Source organism: Cornus florida, unplaced genomic scaffold (genome assembly GCF_030987335.1).
Source record: "Cornus florida cultivar Cherokee Brave unplaced genomic scaffold, ASM3098733v1 CherokeeBrave_3.0.0_Hap2_Chr03, whole genome shotgun sequence".
Taxonomy (NCBI): domain Eukaryota; kingdom Viridiplantae; phylum Streptophyta; class Magnoliopsida; order Cornales; family Cornaceae; genus Cornus; species Cornus florida.
In genome coordinates this window covers 53,166,941-53,189,066 of record NW_026775573.1, presented here as the reverse complement: position 1 = coordinate 53,189,066, position 22,126 = coordinate 53,166,941, and the positions used below count along the sequence as shown (strand labels likewise).

The following is a 22,126-nucleotide window of genomic DNA, read 5'->3' as shown; positions in this document are numbered from 1 at the left end:
CAGATCTGTGACGTGGATGACATGGGGGGCACCTAAGCAAGCTTGTGGGTCCCTCTACACCTCAACAACACAAAAATGGTCACTTGAATAGGCACGTGACCCCCAAAATCAGATTCGAAATGAAAATATATACAAAACTATATAGATATATATACATATATATACATGTGCTTCATCAACTTCAAAAATGGAAACATTTAATCATGGAAACTTAAGATCTAAGCATGAAAAACATCTAAAACATATGATTAAAGCTCGAAATCCAAGAATACAACTCAAACTTACCAAATCGGGAGAGAAGTGGATCGAAAGAGAGAAAGATGAGAGATGAAGTGTCGAAGTTTGGGAAGCTCGCCGGAAGTTCGTCGGAGGTTGGGAAGAAGGGTTGCAGCGGCGAAAGGGAACTAGGGTTGAGATCGATGTGTAAATCGATCAAAATGACCCATGACTTCTATTTTTAAAAACTGTTCCCGATATGTTCCATCGATCATGAAAAATCTCAGATCGATCGAACACAGATCGATCTTTAAGAACACAAATCGATCTAAGCTCAAAACGACACAGTATTTTTGAATTTTTTGAATTTTTTTTTAATTTTAAAAATATTTTTGAATTTTTGAAGATAAAAATAAAAATAAAATATTTTTGGATATATATATTTTTAGAAAAATAAAATAAAAATCTTTTTGGAGTTTTTGAAAATATTTTTTTTAAATAAAATAAAAATAAAGGAAAAATATTTTTGTATTTTTTAAAAATTCCTTAAAACTATATATATATATATATATATATATATATAAATTAAAATTTTGAAAAGGGCAGTCAAAGTTAACAAAGGGACACAGATCGATCATTCCAAGATCGATCTGGAAGATACTTCGATCGATCGAACAGGGGAAAACCTACAGACAAGTTTGATCGATACACAGAGAGGTGATTTTCATGGGTTTCAAAATTTTTTCTAAGTATGGAATGAAGATCAATCTGAGGAAAAATTCGATCAATCTTGGAGCACTCAGATCGATCTGAACTAAAGTTCGCTCGATACATAGAGAGCTGAAATATGCAGGAAATTCTCGATCGATGGGACTGAGAGATGATTGGATGCAGGGATGAATGTTCGATCAATCAAACCTCTTTTGAGATGGATCGAACAAGTGCAAAATGCCTATTTTCAGAATGAAAGTGCATACATTCTCAATCACAGTTCCTAGCCATGTGTATAAACCCAGGATATATCTAGACGACGCAAGAAATAAAAGGTAAAATAGAAATGAGGGAGGAATAGGGTTGTAAACCCTACGAAGCATTGCTAGTCTTTAACGTCTCTAGCAAGACGTTGGGCTCTTTTAGGCCGGATCAAATATCTTGTTATGCATCCCTTCCTTGACGAGGTGAATGGATTTTTGAATCCCACCCAACAAATGGGTCTTTAGAGAACTTGTTGGATTTGATTCAAAAGACATTAATGGTCCTTGGTTTATGCAACTCTTGGGCTTCCATGCCCTTGGAACACTTGGTTTCAAAACCACTTTCTTGGAAATCAAATTGGAAGGTGAACTTTTAGAAATTCCATTCCAAGAAAAAACTCATGTTTTTCAAGTTCATTGTCAATGCACTTTTCTACAATACACACCTCTTCATGTTTGTCCATTGAATTCAGAGTTGGATTAAAGATGTTCAACTTCACCTTCATGTGGCCAAATGAGATTTTCATTATCCCCGTCCTACAATTGATGTTGGCATTTGCGGTTGCCAAGAAGGGACGGCCAAGGATAACTGGAATTTGGCTCTTGGGATTCAGAACCGATTCCGTGTCTATGACAACGAAATCAACGGGGAAGAGGAACTTATCAATCTTAATCAAAACATCCTCAATGATATCCCGGGACTTTTTGATGGATCGGTCGGCAAGTTGTAAAACCACCGATGTCGGTTTCAAGTCTCCTAAGCCCAATTTGACATATATTGAATATGGAAGAAGGTTAACACTTGCTCCTAAGTCTAAGAGAGCCCGATTGATGACATGGTCACCAATGATGCAAGATGTAGTAGGTGAACTGGGGTCCTTAAACTTTGGGAGAGTGTTATGTTGCAAAATGGAGCTCACTTGATCGGTCAAGACCACTTTCCTTGGTGCTTGGCTTTTGTTCTTCCTCTTTTGGGTGCAAAGATCTTTAAAAAATTTGGTATAAGCTAGAATTTGTTTGATTGCATCCAAAAGCAGAAGATTAATTTTCACTTGCCTAAACACATCAATGATTTCATTAGTCTTGGTCTTTTGTTTGTCAAGAGAAATGGATCCTTTCAAGGCATTTAGAAATGGAGCTCTAGGCTCAAAAGTTTTTTCAAAATTTTTCTTTGAAGAATCTTCAATACAAGAATTTTTCAAACTGTCACAAGAATTTTTCAAATCATCTTTCAAAACTTTGTTCAAATCATTTTTCATTACTTTTTCAACAAAGGGGTTATGCACATGTAATGAAGGAGGAATAGGATGTGAAACGGGATGGGTGTCAACTTTTGGTTGCACCGGTTCACTCTCTTCATTGGACATACTCACTTGGTTGTCCACAATTCTCCCACTTCTCAAGGTTGTCACCGCATTGACATGTTCGATTGTGTGACCTTCCGATGAAGAATGAGTCTCCATAACATATTGTTGCTTTGGTGGGGCATTCAAAGGCATCTTCCCTTTCTCTCTAGCATTCAAAGTACTAGCTATTTGCCCGACTTGGGTTTCTAGCTTAGCAATGGATTGGGAATGAGAATGAAGCAATTGAGTGTTCGCCTCTAGAGTGCCTAGAGCGGTTAACACTTTCACCTCAAAAGCGGGACTCCTAGAATTTCCTTGAGAATACGATGATTGGGTAGGGAAATGAGAATTAGAGAATTGATTTCCATATGATGATTGAAAACAAGATCTATAACCTTGGGAACCTTGGCTTGGCATTGGTGGTGGAACATATTTGTTTTGAAAAAAACCTTGGGGAAGGTTTAAGCCTTCCCCTTGGCTTTTCCAAGAGAAGTTTGGATGGTTCCTCCAACTTGAATTGTAATGAGTACCATAAGGATTATTCCCTTAGTTGACAAATGTAGCATTGACTTGCTCATGGTCTTCACTTGGTACATGTCCATGGGGACAATTGGAAGTAGAATGTAAAACACTTGAACAAGTTATGCAAGATTCATTAGATGCACGATGAGAATGGTTAGGGGAGGAAGACATTTGATTTGCCGAAGTTTGGTTAATCAAAAATTGATCAAACCTTTGAGATAACGAGTTCATCTCGGCGGCTATATCGTTGGAATTGTCAACTTGATATGAGCCGACGTTTTTCCTTCCACCTAGATTTCTACCATTTTTAGAGGATAAAGATCTATGCATTGAATTCTCACTCATACTTTCATTCAATTGCCATACATCATCCTCATGCTTATCAAGATAAGAACCACCCATAGATGCATCAACCATACCCTTGTGATTATCCAGTAAACTTTCAAAGAAATGTTGCACTAGTTGACACTTAAGTACGTTATGATGTGAGCACTTCCTAAGCAAGTCATTAAACCTTTCCCATACCTCATGAAACATTTCCCCACCCCCTTGAGAAAATTCACGAATGGAAGTTCTCATGGTATTGGTCTTCGAAACCGGATAGTACTTCTTTAAGAACTCTTGTTGCATTTCTGCCTAAGAAGTTATTGAAAAAGGCCTAAGATTGTTGAATCAATATTTTGCCTTGTCCTTAAGGGTAAAAGGAAAAAGTTTGAGTCTTAACACTTCTTTTGGCATGTCCGTGTATTTCATGGTGGAACACACTTCAAGAAACTCATCTAAATGCTTATAAGGTTCTTCACTTGGAAGTCCATGATAGTTGGGAAGCATTTGAATGGTTTGTGGTTTAATCTCATAATGATGTGCTCTAAATGGGGGCAATTGAATGCAAGTGGGTGCATTGTATTCATTAGGCACACAATGGTCTCTTAAAGCAACAAGAGGATTCACAACCGGCAGTGCCACTCGAACACCTTGGTTGCCTTGCATAATAGGAGGTTGTGGAGCAAAAATTGGTCGAGGCATTCCCAATGGAATTTGGCCTTGTTGTTGTGGTGGGATGAATGGTCTAGGCATGCCTAATGGTACTTGAATATTTTCATGATGCACATTAGGGTGGAGGATGCCTTGTTGGTCTATGTGACCAAAGTCCTCCACATGGTCGTCATTCAATTCTTCCATTGTGAAATGGAATGATGAGAACTACCTCTTCCCCTGGGATTACAAACAACCGATTCAAGATACAAATTAGGAGGGACAAGAGTAGGATTCAACTACCTACGACCATGCATGCACTAGCAAAACAAATAACAAGCAAATAATAATCACTTCGCCCCCACAACAAATCAATCAACAAACATTCTCCACATACATTGGTTCCATACTCCCATGTTTGAACAATATGCAAAGTAAAAGTAAATTGCCACCACGCGGGCTGACGATTTAACTAGAGATTGAGTTAGAAAGATCTCACAAAGGGTCATTAAGTAACTTCAATTTAATTTTCAAATTTCAAGCCTTGCTATGCTTTGCAAATTTTTAAATTTTAGCTCTTTATACTTTTGCTTAGCTTCACTTGGCTTCCTTGCTTTCTTTGCTCTTTAATTCCTTTTGCCTGACTCTCTTAGCTCAATGCACCTAGCCAATCAAGAACAAACACAATAAGTAACAAAAGAGAAAACAAAGTAAAGACACGATCAAAAGATGTGATACCCCTCGGATCCGAGACACGGGTTGATCAGGCCCAGGCCCAAACCCGAGGGAATATCAAACAATTAATATTTTATAATGAACACGGAATACAAAATAAATTAAGAAATGAAATTAAAGCTGGAAGGAACTAAAAATAGAATCCGCAAAATATTATAATTATTAAAATCCATCAAATCCAAACTCCAAAACTCCATCAGTTTACAACTTGGGAATCCATCTCTAGTGGACCCCTATTAAACATCCAAACGGAAGATAGAACAACTGAAATAAACGTCCAGAAATAAAACTATAGAGAGAGCCCTACATCATCGGAAGAGTGAATAGAGACATCTGCTCAGCACGAACACGTCTAAGCCTGGAACTGTCGTGTACCTGAAAAAATAGAAGTGGGTCAGGCCCACGCGCAAGTTCTATACTACTACAATCCAAACAGAGGCCCGATACGCATGTACATCCTAAACAATTCAACAATAGCTGATAGTCTGTAAATATATATATAGTCACACTAAAGGACTCTCACTGGACTACAGGCCGGTCTCAACCTGAATAGAGGTAACATGCTAAAACGCACACGAAGTGGGCATATGTACCTATACCTAAATAGGGTACACCTCCAACCATCGTAGCCAGCTACACATCCCGATGCATATACGCTCCCTAGCCATCGGTCCTGAGGCTCAAGCTCATACCGAGGCATCATAACAGTACATATATAAAATCCATCCAAAATCCCTGGTATTGCCGCTCAACAAGTAGTTGCCATGACAATACAAATCCATGAGACTTAACTTTTAGTTAATCCCATCCTTATTCCAAGTGGGTGGGTAATGGTATTGTTTTAAAAACCAAACCCATCCTTAGTATGCCACCGTCCCATACCGGTGCCTACTTTCCAATCCTCCAGTAGTCAATAATACCAATAAATCAAGTATATATCAACTAAATTCCAACATCCAACATTCAATGTTAGCAGTGATAAAATAAGCATTGATAAACAGGGTCACAACAACAACATATACATGCCCAATTTAAGTTGTTCCCTTTAGTCTGATATAAAGACAGAATTAATTAAAACTTCCATTTAACACCTTACAAATGACATACAGATATGTAGGGTATGTATCACAAAATCCTAACCTCCACAGTTGATACTAACTGTGATAATGTAAGCATCAAAACAATATTCACAATATGTATGTAGACATGCTCAAATTATAGTGTTCCACAAAACCGATCTAGTGTTAAACTCAAATCCTCCTAATATTTAAGTTCCAACAGTTGCTATTACAGAAGTTAAGATAGCTATCATCTAGACCCATCCTTCCAATAATTTATACTAGCAGTGGTAAGGAAAAACGTGAACCACAGAACCACAATACATCCACAAACATGCTTAGTCTAGGTTGAACAAGCATACAACACTACTGTAACTACCAGTTTCATAGCAAAACAGATATCATTTTAGTTTGGTTTAATCTTCATTAGTCCTGGAATCATTTAAGAGTGCAAAGAGTATGAAGCCTAAGGGAAAGAGTAAGGATAGAATCTTGCCTCAGAAACTTCTGTTCAAAGTTTCAACGTCGTCTTCTTAAAAAAATCCCGGCGAGTTCCAAAACCCCGTTACTGTTCACGAGTACGAAACACTATTCCCGAACTCAAAATCTGATCTCCACCGTTCAGATTGTGCAATACTGAGTCATGAACCTATCCTTCAAATTTCAGCTCGATCGGACCACGGACGAAGTGGGATTGGTTGTTTGATGAAATCTGGGCAGAATGGAAAAAACCTGTGCGACCCAGTTACTGTTCACGAGTACGAATCACTGTTCCCGAGGTCAAACTCTGATCTCCACCGTTCAGATTGTGCGTCACTGAGTCATAAACCTCTCCTCTAAAATTCAGCTTGATCGGACCACGGACGAAACGGGATCGGAGCTTTGATCAAACCTTGGCAGAATGTGAAAAACTACGTTTTTCCTTCTCCACTTCCACAAAATGTGTGCTTTGTTTAAAAAAACCCTACACAGACGTCTACCTTATACTTATAGAGTTTTCCTAAACCCTAGGTTCATTTAAGTCCAACTCACAATCCTAACCGGCCCATCCAATTAACGTAGAAACCTACGACGGCTATAATATAAAACCCTAATTTATACTGTAATTAAAACCCTAGTTAGATGTATTTACCTAATTATCCTATTCACCATTAAATACTTAACAAATAATCTAATTGAATAAAATAATAATTATTAAACCCAATTAAACCAAATAAGACACACATAGAATAATTAAACCAATTACACTTAAACCATTAATGCCAATTAAATAATTAAAACACTAACAAGTAATTTCAATCAAATAACTAAAAATAAAAATCATTTAAATAAATTAAATCACCATAAAAGAAAACAATTAAGCACTTAATAAAAAATAATGACACATAATCAAATAAAATGCACTTAAATAATAAATTAAATACCATTAAATATCAGGAATATCCTTAAAATGCACTTAAATAATAAATTAAATACCATTAAATACCAGGAATATCCTTTTTAAAATTAGGGGTATTACAAAAGAGTACTAATTCCTATTTGTTTCCAAAATAATACGGCGTTGCCAATTCAATCCTTAGCAACGGTGCCAAAAACTTGGTGTCTATCGCGGGCACCAACGTTTAAAGATGCACTAAGAGTGTGAGTGTGCAATGTGGCCAAGTTTTAAATTTATAAAAGCCTCTACTAGCTCTAACTAAAAATATAATTAGGGTGAGTAGGGATCATCCTAAGGGATTGTGGGCGTGCTTGCAATGGAAACAATGTATAGGGTTAGTAGGTCAAATGATTAAAAGATGATTTGTTTGGTTGATTAAACTATAATGCACTTGAAATTAAAGCAAATAAAAGGTAACAATTTAGAATGTAGGGAAAAAGATATAGAGGAGAGGACTTGGGGTACTAGAGCTCACCACTAAGCTTGACTTCACTAGACACTAGCAATTGTATATCAATGTGGGAAATTGAATTGTAACTTGTGTGTGTGTGACTTTAATTGAAACTAGATATGGATGGCAAATAAGTATAGATTGTCTAGCCAATTCAAATAGAAAGTCCAACCTATCAAATGAGACCAAAATCCATTCAATGAAACTACAATTTATGCACACACAACTATCTAGAAGCATACACCATTTGCATTCATAAGTACAGAACACCAAGGAACAAGAATAGATTGCCCATCTATCTATGAATCTAAAGCAACTACATTATAACTACACTAAAGACATGGAAATCAAACTAAGTAAGCTAAATGTGTGACACAATCCATCAAGAAACAAGTGTGAACCATCAAATAAATTACAAGAGTGTTCAATTCAGCACTATGTTTTGACCATCTCTAGATTAACTCCATCCATACACATAAACATGTATAAACTCCACTAAATCTAGAGAAAAGCACATGAATCATCCATTCTAGCATATATAGACATATGGTTAGAAGTAGATAATTAATTGAAAGCATTAATCCATACATATTAAGTAAAAACTACAAGATATATATATAAATCCAAGATCAAAACATTTATTACAATCAAATCCCCTAAAATATACAAAACACTAGGTCTAGGAAGCAAACTTAGGGGCTACTCTAGCCCCAGGTATATGTCTAGCCACTCATTGAAGTAGTCATCCAACCCTCAAGGGCTATCTCCATAGTAGGAATGACCTCCTTCTTGATGGAAACCCTAGAATAATGGAAGAACTCCCAAAGATGTGTAAAAGCTTTCTGGTCTCTAACCTTTTCTCCAAGATATGAGATATGATATGTGTATTGAAGATATGAAGATTCTTTTATATGAATGGCTCAAAATCGTTATATAGGAGGCTCAAGTGTCACACCCAATGGTCTGGATTCGTGCACTAGGGTCCTTGCAATGATTGCACCATGAGCCAACTTTTAATGAGCTGGAATTTATTTTATTTCGGACTTAAGGAGGTTCGATCAATCCAGCTATGTTGAGATCGATCAAACTGAGGTGAGATCCATCGAATACTACAGAGATCGATCATCCTTGGCGCACTTTTTTGAATAAAAACAAATCTCTGAGATATTTTGGGATATTTTGGGAAAGAAACAAAAGTGGTAGGTAGGGTGGTAGGTGTGGATAAGATCGAATAATTTCGATCGATCAAAGATAAGTTGGATCGATCGAACATGGTGAAATCTTTTGTATAAGGACAAAGGCTTGGATCCATCTTGAAGTGTCCAAATCGATGTTGCTCTGATCGATCGAAGGAATGTTGAAAACGATCGAACTTGCTGATTTTCCACACTTTGCTTCATTTTGCTTCCATTTTGCTCATTTCTTCCATTCAGCTTGGGATTGCTTCTTTTAAGCTCTTATTTGGCTGAATTAACTTATTTTTGGGATAAGTACCTAAAGAGGGCATTAACATGAAATTAGTCTAAGACAGAAAAATAAGATAGATAAAGGTCCTAGAATACCTAAGCTTAAGGGGTTTAATTGCACACTTTTCAGCGCTCATCACCTCGTTCAGCACTTATCAGCATCGAGCTCTCATTCGGCACTCTCCAACACTGAGTGCTCGTTCGACACTCTTCAAAATTGAGTGCTCGTTCGGCACTCTAAACACTGAGCGCTCGTTCGGCACTCTCAACACTGAGCGCTCGTTCGGTACTCTTGACACTGAGCGCTTGTTCGGCACTCATACAAGGTCGGTCGTTCTGACGCACATAGTCAGGCATTCGGACTTACATGGCCAGGCGTTCTGACCTACATGGTCAGGCATTCTGACTTACATGGTCAGGCGTTTTGACCTACATGGTTAAGCGTTCGGACTTACATGTCAGGCGTTCTGACTTACATGGTCAGGCGTTCTGACCTACATGGTCAGGCGTTTTGATGGAAGGGTTAAGCGTTCGGACTTGCATGGTCAGGCGTTCTGACCTACATGGTCAGACGTTCTGCCGGAAGGGTTAAGCGTTCGGACTTACATGGTCAGGCGTTCTGACCTACATGGTCAGACGTTCTGACGGAAGGGTCAAGCGTTCGGAGTTGCATGGTCAGGTATTCTAACGGAAGGGTCAAGCGTTCAAACTTTTATGGTCAGGCATTCTGACTACCGAACGACGAAACAGAAATAATAAATCAGGCGAATGACGAAATAGTGACAAGTTTAAGGCTAACCTTAAGGCTATACATGCATTCCAAATGATCCGAATAAAAACATACTTGTGAACTTTAAAATTAATGGCCTTTGGCCTCATGTTATACATACAAAATAAGCATCTTCAAGTGTTCTTAGATACACATTACACATTAATGAAGCTATCTTAGCTTCTAAAATACCATACATCCATGGTATGCAAAAATATAACATCCAAAAGTAAAGCATGCTAAACAAGTGCATGTCAATGTACAAAAATGTTCCAAATTGCTCATAAGCCTCTAAGGATGATGAGCATCTGAGAACATAGTCTCCTTACCTCTAAAATAACCCAAACAACTAGGGTGAGTAATCAAGTTACTCGTAGGAAGAAGCATATGCGTACACCTTAAAGTTTCAATATCATTAGAAGATTAATATAGACGAATACAATGGATCATTCCATTTAACGTCTATATTCAAGGTGTTCTAAGGGATCATTTTAAGCTAACTTAAATGATTCTTTAGCAACACAATATCTATATCAATGTACTTAACAACATCAAATCGCTAATAGAAAAAATTACAAGTTACAATTAAACATTGGTTGTCAATTTGGAATTGAATGCGAAATCAATTAGTGGAAAACTTGGACATCAAATTCCGGAGTAAACCAAGACCTAAATAGTTATTCCGGACATTAACCCGCTGGGAATACCATCCCTAGTGCGCACTATAAATAGGGAGAACTCGTATCTCCCGTACTAGAGCCAAACTCTAGTTATATCATTTGTAACCATGTTCCAAGAGAATCGAAAATCATAATTAAGTTCAAAACTCATACACTATAATTAAGACATATAAACCACCTTCCATGTATAAGTATTTTGAAACCACACAAACCATGTCTTTGGGTTCCATGTCTAAAATGGCATACCAAATGACAAGTCCTCATCATGATATTATGTACAATACAATACCACTAACTTATCAATTTAAATCATGCATCAACAATAAGCTTTATATACTAAATCTTAACATTTTAGAAATAAGCTTCTAAAATAATTACAATTAGTAAGCCACAAGAATATAGAATTATCATTACAATAAATATAGCAATTCAAGTCAATAAGAATTCTATATGACATCAATAATTCAACACAATATAAATACATATCATACATGCTTAAATCAATAAGTCCTAAGTCAAATGTGAGGATTTCCTATAATATGCAAGACTACAATACTAAAAGCATATACACAATATATATTAAACCCCAAAGGATCATAAAACACTTAAAGTATAAACATACTACCACTCCTACCTCAACAAAGAATTGAATCTCTATAATCCTAAGCAACCAAGCTTAAAATGGAAAACAAAACTAGGGTTTTGTAGAGGAAAGTGAGAGGAAAATTTTACTTCCGAAGGTTAAAGGTCTAAGGTGAGTGGAAGGAGGCCAAAAATGAAGAAGTAAGCTTTAAACCAAGCTTTTCCTTCAATGGAGGCTAGGTTCGGGTTGAGAGCAAAGGAAATGAAAGAGATAAAATGAATTATGGTGGGATCTAGTATTCCTCCACTCACTAGGTGTTCTTACACTACTTTTCACACACATACAATATAAGACTCAATTTGGTGCCTACACTTGTCACCAATCCATGGCTCCTTCCTAGGCTTAATCCTAAGCCTACACTTATCAACCATCCAAGCCAACAAGTGCACCAATCCTAGGCCAACAAGTGGGTGGATCTCCACCCTCCACATGTCACAAGATAAAGCTTCTAAGTGACTCCACCTCAATGCCAACAAGTGGCTCCATGAAAGTGTGACACTTGTCACACTTTCCAAAAATTGTAAAAAGGTCCTTTTCCAAAATATCTTTCAAATTAAATTGTAAAATGATCCCTAAGACGAAAAATGTTTATTTTACATAATTACACTAAAACCCCAAAAATCAAGAATGTTTCCAAGAAGATATGCATCCATTCCCTTTACGAAAAAGTAAGCAACTAACATGCTTTTCTACGAAAGTAAAAATATAGATATCATGGAAATAAAATACTATGGATGCATGCAAAGTCGGAATCAAATCCGAGCACGAAAAGTGAGGTTATGCAAGGGAAAATGATAAACGGAAAAAAGACAAAATAGGGAAAATGACGAAAAAAGAAATTACCAAAAAAGAAAGGGAGGAAAATGATCGGGTCATTACAAAAGCTCTCCAAGAGGACAAGTTTTGCTATTCAGAGAGAAATAGGGATGCCCTTAGAGAGTGAAGTGGTTAAAAGTTGAAAAGATTACTGGTTTCTGCACTTTTTCTCAACGGCAGACCGACACTTGGACCGGCCCGACCGAATTGGCTAAATAGTTATATAACTTATATCAGTCCACTGATACAACATGAGCATAAAATGCTCACTGTAATGAGCTACTGGCCAATTGATGGAACCCATTAGCCAACCAAGAAGAGAGAATTGATTATGAAGAAACCTTTGTTCCTGTTGCTAGATTAGAAGATATTATAATGGTACTTGCATTGGCATCCCATAAGAACTTCAAGCTATTTCAAATGGATGTAAAAAATGCTTTCTTAAATGACTTTATTGAAGAAGAAGTTTATGTAGAAGAACCACCATGCTTTGAAAGGTATGATAGTCCAAATCATGTGTATAAATTGTCAAAAGCTTTATATGGCTTAAAGCAAGCTCCTTGGTATGAGAGACTAAGTGGATTTATACTTAACAATGGTTTTATGAGAGGAAAAAATGACAACACTCTTTGTACTAAAACCATTGATAGCAACTTGTTGATTATCCAAATATACGTTGATGATATTATTTTTGGATCAATTAATATATGCTATATAAAGAGTTTGCTTCTACCATGCAAAATGAGTTTGAAATGAGTATGATGGGAGAACTCAACTTCTTCTTAGGGTTGCAAATCAAACAAACACTTGATGGCATTTTCATTTGCCAATCCAGATATGTTAAAGATTTGTTAAATAAATTCGGCTTGGAGGAAGCCAAACGTGATAAGGATGAGAAAGGCAAAGATGTAGATATAAATAAATATAGACGTATAATTGGTAGGCTTCTATATTTAACCGCAAGTAGACCGAACATCATGTTTAGTTTTTGCTTATGTGCTAGATTTTAATCATATCCTAAAGAATCTCATTTATGTGCACTTAAACATATTTTTTGATATTTATGTTTTACCATTAACTTAAGACTTCAGTTTCCTAAAGACACATAATTTGACCTTGTGATTATTCGGATGCCGACTTTGTCGGGTGTAGAATTGATACAAAATACACTAGTGGCACTTTTCACTTTATATGACCCTCACTTGTATCTTGGTTATGTACGAAACAAAATTCTATGGCCTTATCCACGGCGGAAGTCGAATATGTAGCGGTCAAAAGTAGTTGCGTTTAAACACTTTATATTAAGCAACAACTTGAGGATTTTGGCCTTACATTTGATCACATCCCCATTAGATGTGATAACATGAGTGCGATTTGTATTTTCAAAAACCATATACAACACTCAAGGGCCAAGCACATTGAGATTAGATACGACTTCCTTGGAGATCATGCATTGAAATGAGACTTTGAGCTCATTTTTGTAAGTACCGAGAAACAATTGGTGGATATTGTCACTAAAGCTCTCCAAGTGGACAAGTTTTGCTATTCAGAGAGAAATAGGGATGCCCTTAGAAAGTGAAGCCGTTAAAAATTGAAAAGATTACTCATTTCTGCACTTTTTCTCAATGGCCGACCGACACTTAGACCGGCCCAACCGAATTGGCTAAATAGGCCGACCAAAAGGTATATAACTTATATCAGTCCACCGATACAGCATGAGCATAAAATGCTCACTGTAATGAGCTACTGGCCTACTGATGGAACCCATTAGCTGACCGAAACTTGTATCAAGGTGTTTTTAAATAACCTAAACCCTCATTTTAGTTTTCATATCTCTTTTCCTCTTTGAATGAACTAGGTAAATAAGTAAAAATAGGAGTCGGAAAAATGCAAACCAACAAAACACATGGGATGTTACTTGGTTCACTGTTACCTACATCCATGCCTCAAGAACTCTTGAGGATTCCGCTAACTGCTACTCTTTGGGTGACAAGCAAACCACCTTTATTTATGAGCTGAAGAGTAATAGGACAACCCTCCTTGTTTTTTAGATGCCTGCCAAGGGTCGACTCCTCTTTGGGAGATTTTTGTTATTTGCCTAATCTACGGGGGTGGCAAGTGTAATTTACCTTATTTTCATACTCATTTGGGCAAACTTCTTGAAAATCTTAGAGATATTTGATAATCTTTGTTCGAAGCTGAGTTTTCATCATTATCTACATCTGTTATTCTAGAGAAGAAGCTTTAGTTGTCTATGGTGTTTTTTTTTCGAGGGATTATTGTAGTGAGTTTGAGTTGTAAAATCAGTATACTGAGTGACATCCATTATTTAGAGATTGTTAGTAAGAGGGTCGGTGTAACCCTCCAAGTCTAGGTGAGATGCTCACTTAGTAAAGAGAGAAAAGCTTGAGGAGCTTTGTAAAGATTGTTTTCTACCCGTGAAATAAAAGTTGTAAAGATTTTCTGTCCACCTGTGAAAGAGAGTGAGATGGTGGATTTGAAAATCCTCGAGAGCATCTCTTGAGGACCCAATTCACCCTTCGTATAGGTCATTGTTTGGGCAACATCTTAGGTCAAGGTTTCAAGTCTAGTCGAGAGAGAGAGAGAGAAAAAAAAAAAAAAAAAAAAAAAAAAAAAAAAAAAGATGTCTCCTACATATAAACTCGAAAATAAAATGTCAAGTCGTTACAACCCAGATTGTTTACACCAAGAAAATATCCACCTTTTCGAATATGTGACCTTCTGTGGGGTATTCTTATACATTATGACAAAAAGAGAACACAATTACCCTATAAATTAATATAACAAAAAGTTTACTAACTCTATACCTTTTAGAGAAGTTAAGGTATAGAACCTCCCAGAGACTGGAGTCACTCAATGGTGCCAGGATCCTCTCAGTGAAAAGCAACTGATAGTTTCGGTGGGGGATCCGAATTTGACATTCCATTTTCTTCAACTTGATTTGTCCTCACAATAGCCTCGCTTTCCTTTCACCATTTGGACCAGACATGCATTCAGAGCATTCTAGGTACCCAAGCTTCTGCTTTCTGCATATCCATGTATAACATTCATCACAATCAATACTGCAATTCTTATTATTTAGGTTCTTATTGCAACCCCAGAATATCATCACTACCCAACTGAACCACCAATGCCTATTGATGCGCTCGGCCTCTTGTTAGGTAGATATTGCCCAACTTGACTGATTTCCAGGAGCACGAATATGAAAAACATTTGTGGCAATTCTTCAATAACAAATGGAATGGACAGGTCCTGCTTTTCTTCTGAAATAGAGCAATGGGGCTCTCTTTGAATGAAAGCGTCATGTTGAACTTCAGGAGCAAGGGAATGAGATAGCTCTTCCTAACACGTACTTCTTGTATGACACTGGTTTGCTTCTGGAGTAGATACACTGGCCATGGCATTCTTTTTTCTTCAGCCACCAAATGCATGGAAAAAAAAAAAAAAATTAGACTTCCTGTATGATCTAAAGCATCAAATTGCAACTTGCCAAAAAAAAAAATAAAACAAAACAAAATAAAATAAAATAAAATAAATATTATAAAAATCTAAACTGAGATCACAAAAAGGCAAGCAATTCCACACAACTCAAAAAGTGAGAACAAGCAAATCCCCGGTGCATCATGCATGTGTGTGAAGGATGAGCGCTGGAGTTCATGATGTAAGAAGCTTCTAAATAAAGTTTGGTCCTGGAATGATGGTGAGAACAATGACAACTACTGAAAAATTGCTCAAGGTGTAGGTGTTGGCACCAAAACTGGAGACGTACCTTGACCCACGTATATTGAGGAACGTGTGATGCTTGGACAGCATAGAGGCCTTGGAAGGATGAAACCAAGTATGGAAAACATTTCACTTAAGCCTTTGTTTCCATTCAAATGACAAGCCAAGTAAAAAAGGCCTGAAGTGACCCTGGACAGCTTAAAGATGTATGCAGCTGTTCATTCTAGACTACGCTTAGGGGCTGGCATGAGACAGAAAATGCCCCAGCCATCTGCCATGCCACCATAATAATAATGAATAAGCAAAAAACACAAAATTAAAGTAGAAGACTTCAGACCAAATGGAAAAATTGCAAAGAGCCGCATGGTGGGCCAAGTCATGTCAAAATTCATATTACCTCAACTGACACCCAACGCTGTTCGCCAGTGCCCCATGTACTGGGACAACTTGGGCTGACATAAAGCAATCAAGGAGGAGCCCAACCTACCAATTGGAAGCAAATATCCTCATTAATGATGAGGAAGGGTTACTACCCAAATTAATCCTTTTTGGCCAAGCCTCCTTTGTTTCTCTTCTTTTTTTCTACTCCTCTCCTTCCATTTTTTTCATTTTGCCCCCCTTCTCTCTCTCTCTTCATCAGCATTTATATACCCTCTGTGTGTGTGTGTGTGTACCTACTCCTCCTCCTCCACCCATTTGTTTGCCTATCTCAAATTATATATAAGCTCGAGTGTGTGTGTGTGTGTGTCTACTCCTCCTCCCCTTTGTTAGCATGTCTCAAATTATATATAAACACGTGTATTGGAAAGGTTAAGCCCTTCTCTTTTTCTTTTGTTATTTGGCTTCATGAGGCATCTCTAGGAAAGAGAGAGTGTCTCCCTCACTTTTTGTTTGGTTAAATGGAAGGAATAGCAAAAAGGATTGACGGGGTGACAAATATTTTTTTCGTTTGGTTGGAAGGAAGGAAATGAGAGTTTTTAAATACTTTTACCAATATGCCCTCATTAATTAAGTTTATATACATTTTCATATATTTCTGAATAGGTAACATTTGAAAGAATTTATTCACTCATTTATCAATTTGTGTTCAAAATAGCAGGACCAATATGCGTTCAAAATATCTAGATTCAGAATTGAAAAATCTATGTTCAAAATATCTAGCATCTTGAACATAATAAACAATGTAAATTTTAAGAATGAAAAAATCTAGATAAAGTAAGGAGTGAAATTTGGCTATAAATACTCTAATGGGTCGCACAAATAACAAATGTAACCAAATTTAATTCATCCTAAAAGAAAGAACAATTTATTTATTTATGTGAATGAAGAATCATGACTTCTACGACACAAACAAAACAAGTATAAATGTGTACAGTCTTTTGGACTTAAATCACATTGATTGATGAGTTCTACATATTTGGGACTTGTATATAGTGTGAGTTGGTCCTTGGGGGACAATTATTTATGTGAAAGAATCCCCACTAGGATTTAAATTAATGAAAGGTTAAAAATAAGTAATTTTCTAAATAAATTAGGGTTAAAATAGGAATATACACATTAATAAATTAAACGCTCATCATTCCCTTCCTCTCTTCCGCCCAATTTTGGGCGCATACAAAATCGACGGTTTGAAGCGGTCACGAGGGATGCTTCATCCCCTGTTGCTTCCTCCCTCCCTTCCTTTCCTTCCAACCAAACAAGACAAACCTCTTTCATCCCTCCTCAATCCTTCCCTCCAAACAGGCAGGGCATAAATGTGTCGCGTTAATCAGTATAATAATTGCTAATATACTTAAATCATTGTGGACGTTTTTGTCAATACATAGTATTATTATGAAACCCAAGTATGTTGATTGTGTGATTTATTAAGATTAAATAAAAATCAGTCATTCCCTACATTTTTATTTGTTGAAGGATTTATATACTCCGTACTAAGTTACACCCTTTCTAATAGCTTAACCTTTTGGAGTAGATGGTTATTAACATTATGTAATATTTTAATTTTTTGTTCTATTTATATTTTATAATTAAGAAAAATATTAAATAGGTTATTAATTAATTAGTGTAGTTTTACCAATATATTAAACAGGTAGTTTTCATATCAAAAGTTTCTAACATGAATAATAAATTGGTCATGTTTGAGTTGACATCTATAATAGAGTATCCTTACCCTTTTTTTTATTTTTATAAGTAAGAATATATTAGAAAGCGTTCAAATGGAGAACGCGTCTTGGAAGCTATACAAGGACTGAAGCCAAAGAAGAGGTCCTAACGACCCAAGAAGCCCAAAAATTCAACAATCTCCTCTATAAAATTACAATTTCTCCTTATCACCTGACTAAAAAGAGAACTAATAATAAGAAATTTCAAAGCCCTAATGGAAGATTCCTCCTCGTCAAAAGATCTTCTATTCTGCTCCTTCCAAACGCACCACCAAACATGATAAGGGGCCGGCCCTCCAAAAATCACGAGCATGGGCTCCCATTGAATAGCCTCTCCAAGCGTTGATCAAACCCCTTGAAGATCGAGGCATAACCCAATGGATGCCGAACAAATAAAAGATAAGGCTCTAACAGTCTTGAGCAACATGGCAATGCAGGAGGTGGTGATCCACGGACTCCCCATCCCTCTTACACATACAACACCAGTTAACCATAACCTGTCTTCTCCTTCTCAGGTAATATATAGTCAAAATCTTGCCCTAAATTACAATCCAAACAAAAAAGGCAACTCTGAGCGGAGCCTTCGAATGTCAGACCGACCAGGGGAATTTAGAGCCAGAGAAGCTGGAAAGACAGTAGAGCAAGGAACGAACCTCAAACCTCCCTTGAGAAGAGGCACCCAAAAGATGGAGTCAGATCCACTACCATCCATCCCATGTCTATACGATAAATCCAAAAGTCCACAAACATCATCCAATTCCCAATCTTGGAACAATTGCCGAAATTGCACATCCCGCATGAACCTACTGCTATCAAGTCGATAATAGTCAGCAACCAAGATAGTGGCTGATCACCACCCCATGAGTCCTCCCAGAACCGAATGTCCCTACCATCCCAACCGAATCTGATATGTTTAGAAAATTTATCCCAACCCTTCCGAATGAACTTCCAAAAGCCCACACCCCTAGATGATCTGAACGAGAGGACCACCCAATTCTCTCCTCCTCAAAATGGCACGAGACAACCCTTCTCCACAGCCGATGAAGAGCACCACCGAATCTCCACAACAACTTACCTAGAAGAGCCCTATTGAAAGGGATCAACCTCCTAATGCCCAAACCACCCAACTAAATAGGCCTACACACCTGCTCCCAGCGGTTTAGATGATAATTGAACTCCTCACCCCAACCGCCCCAAAGGAAGTTCCGTCGAATTATTTCAATCTTTCCAGCAACAGAGGCTAGGATTTGGAAGAGAGAGAGAAGTAGGAAGGCCTATCCTTACCTTCACATAAATACGACCCCTTCAGCACAATAAGCCACCCCTACAATCAAGGGGTGATTCACAACATCCAACCTAGTTAGCCTTGTCATACGTGACCAATTAGCATCTCCAACAGCTTAATGAAAACTTTAAAGCCTTAATAATCACTTTTGAGTGCCCAAAGGTCATGGGTTCCCCATAGGGGATAACCAAGCAGGGAATCTCCTCAGCCTGCATAATACAGATACAAGAGGAACCTGTTTCCCAAACAAAACCCCAAGGTCAACCTTCATTGTCCCGCAATCCAACATTGGTCTCGAGACCAATGGGACCTTTTCCACATCCCATGGCAACCCAAACTAGCCCAATAGAGGGGGGAATCCCAAAATTGGCCAGATGGAGGAACATTGAATGCTCATATAATTATAAGAGTCGTGTAGTGGAGAATAACCCAAATTTCGAAAGAAATTTTACCCTTTGGGTTATTAAAATTATTCTTTTACTCTGTATCCCTTTGGTGGACACCATAGGTGGTGAGTAATTCTATCTTTTTGGTTCACTTGTGCTACCTCGTATTTCTCCATTGTTTCCGGCTTAAAGTGAGACAAATCTCTTATTACAATCACATTCACTTCTGATAGGAAACCCTAGTATTTTCTACCTTCGCCTCCTAATACTAATTTAGACATCTGCCTCTTAATACTAATTTAGACTTCTGATGAAAGAATAAAAAAATAAAAAATAAAAATAAAAATTAAAAAACCAGAGAAAAATGTAAGAAACTCACATCTATTTCACAGGACTGCTACAATTAGCTTAGGTTAGTTGAAGGGGCATTAACATAAAGACACAGGAGAAATTAAGTCAACAAATTAGAAAGCTGCACAATTGCAAAGCAATCTCCAATAGCATCAATCAAGCATGCAACACAAGCTAAAACAGCCACAAGTTGGATGAGTCAATTTAGAAAATCAAAGAGGAAAAATTTAGAGAACAAAACAATAGAAGAAGAGCAGAAATGATTTTTTATTGACTAAGAAATAAAATCCATACTAGTCAACCAAGCCAAAACAGTCTTTGCATTAATTCCTCAAAAGAGATGATAGATTTCCACAATCATCATTTTACCCCAAGTCAAGTGAAAACACAAAAGTTTGAACTTTTTTATTGACCCTTTAAGAGAAACAAATATTAATTTGTGTAAGCCAACCAAATGAACACAGATAATTTACTAATGGGAAGTTGGGGGTTGGTTGGCTTGGGTTGCGTGTGTGTGTGTGGGTGGGTAGGGGAGTGCTGACACGTTCACATTTGCCAAAAAATTCAGAAATGAGATCACAAATTGGAGGATTACCAACATTTCACAGGCTTCAAGAGCCCTTTCAACGTCAAGGAACTTGTTGACTGGCAATATGTATTCAATTACATTCTATAAGTGCAGTTTAAAAATCACATCAGCAGCAATGGAAGAAAAGGAGAAGGAGATTGGGTAAGGGGGTATGACATGATATACATAAAGCTAAGATGCACAACCAAATTAGTGACAAAAATTAATTCAGTTTTTCACTTAACATCCAGAGAAAATGAAATTTGGTAATATACGAGAACCATAATTATATTAGAAAATATATGATGAAAAAGAAAAATTGTGAAGACTGATATATAACAGAACATAATGCCCACCTCCAAGAAGCTGGATGAATTTCAATTAACTGGACAGAGACTGCATGAACCTATTCAACATGTAATCAGCAGAGGTTCATAGAAGCAAAAAGAGATGAATAATCTATTTCCTAATGAAAAATTGCTAAGAAACTCAAAGTTGGCAATTCTTGACTAGATAACAACAGTCAAAGTCAGCAAAAGCACTAACCAACCCCTCAAACTGTATCATCCAGTTAACATAGCCCCTTCACCCTAAGCAAGTATTCCAAAATCTTTAAGACAGGATTATTGCTAAGTAAGGGGATGGAAGGACTGCTTTTTCTCTTTAGCTGGGAAAGAGACACTTCTTAAATCTGTACTCCAGGCTGTTTCTACAGTTACAATGAGTTGCCTCAAGATGCCAAGAGGGGTCTGTACAAAATTAAGGAGTAAAATGTTGGATTTCTGGTAGGCAGGACCAAAGGAGGAAAGAAAATTGTGTTGGATGAAGTGGAATCACCTACGCTAAAATAAGAATGAGGATGGCCTAGGATTTTGAGACCTTGAGGCTTTTAATATAGCTCTATTATCAAAACAAGGGTGGAGATTTGAAGTTGAAGGGCAGCTCTTTGTCAAAGTTGCACAACGGCAAATATTATCCAAACTTCTCTTTCATGGAAGCTAGGGTGAGAAACAACTCAAGTTGGGCTTGGAAGAGTATATGTTCATGTAGGAAGTGATACATAGAGGTGTAAGGTGGAGGGTTGGAAAAGGTCACTCAATTAAGGTTTGAACAGACCTTTGGGTTCCTGACGTACCGGGGTTCAAAGTTATATCAACATGTCCTATAAAGGGCAATGTTCATACTGTAAGTGCTTTGGTTGATTCCCAGTCCAGAAGTTGGAATACTTGGTTTATCTCTCAAATTTGTGATCAGGAGGAGGCTGTAAAACTTCTAACCACCGCTCTGAGTGAAACCATTGCCAATGACAGAAAAGGGTGGCATTTGCCGCATTTCTCAGCTGATGGGAATTTATGGTGAAATCAGCATATCGACTTGCTTTTGAGTGGTTGCAAGGGTCCTGAAATCATATTGACTTTGGGAATAGGGTGGATGAGATTAGAGCAGTCTAAAGTTTCTTGAGTAAATTGTGGAAATTAGAGTAAAAGGCAAGTTGCTCCATTTTATATTGAGCAGTTGCTATGGCAATGGCATAGTCCCTG

At 37.3% G+C, this 22,126-nt stretch overlaps 1 long non-coding RNA gene across 1 annotated transcript; it reads right to left on the bottom strand.

Annotated features, from left to right (window-relative positions):
• Nucleotides 1–14,723: 14,723 nt before the first annotated feature.
• On the bottom strand, nucleotides 14,724–22,126 carry LOC132300544 (uncharacterized). The gene is made up of 2 exons (XR_009480487.1): nucleotides 20,942–22,126; nucleotides 14,724–15,522 (listed from the first exon to the last, which is right to left on the bottom strand). It is a non-coding gene; the product is annotated as an uncharacterized LOC132300544 (long non-coding RNA).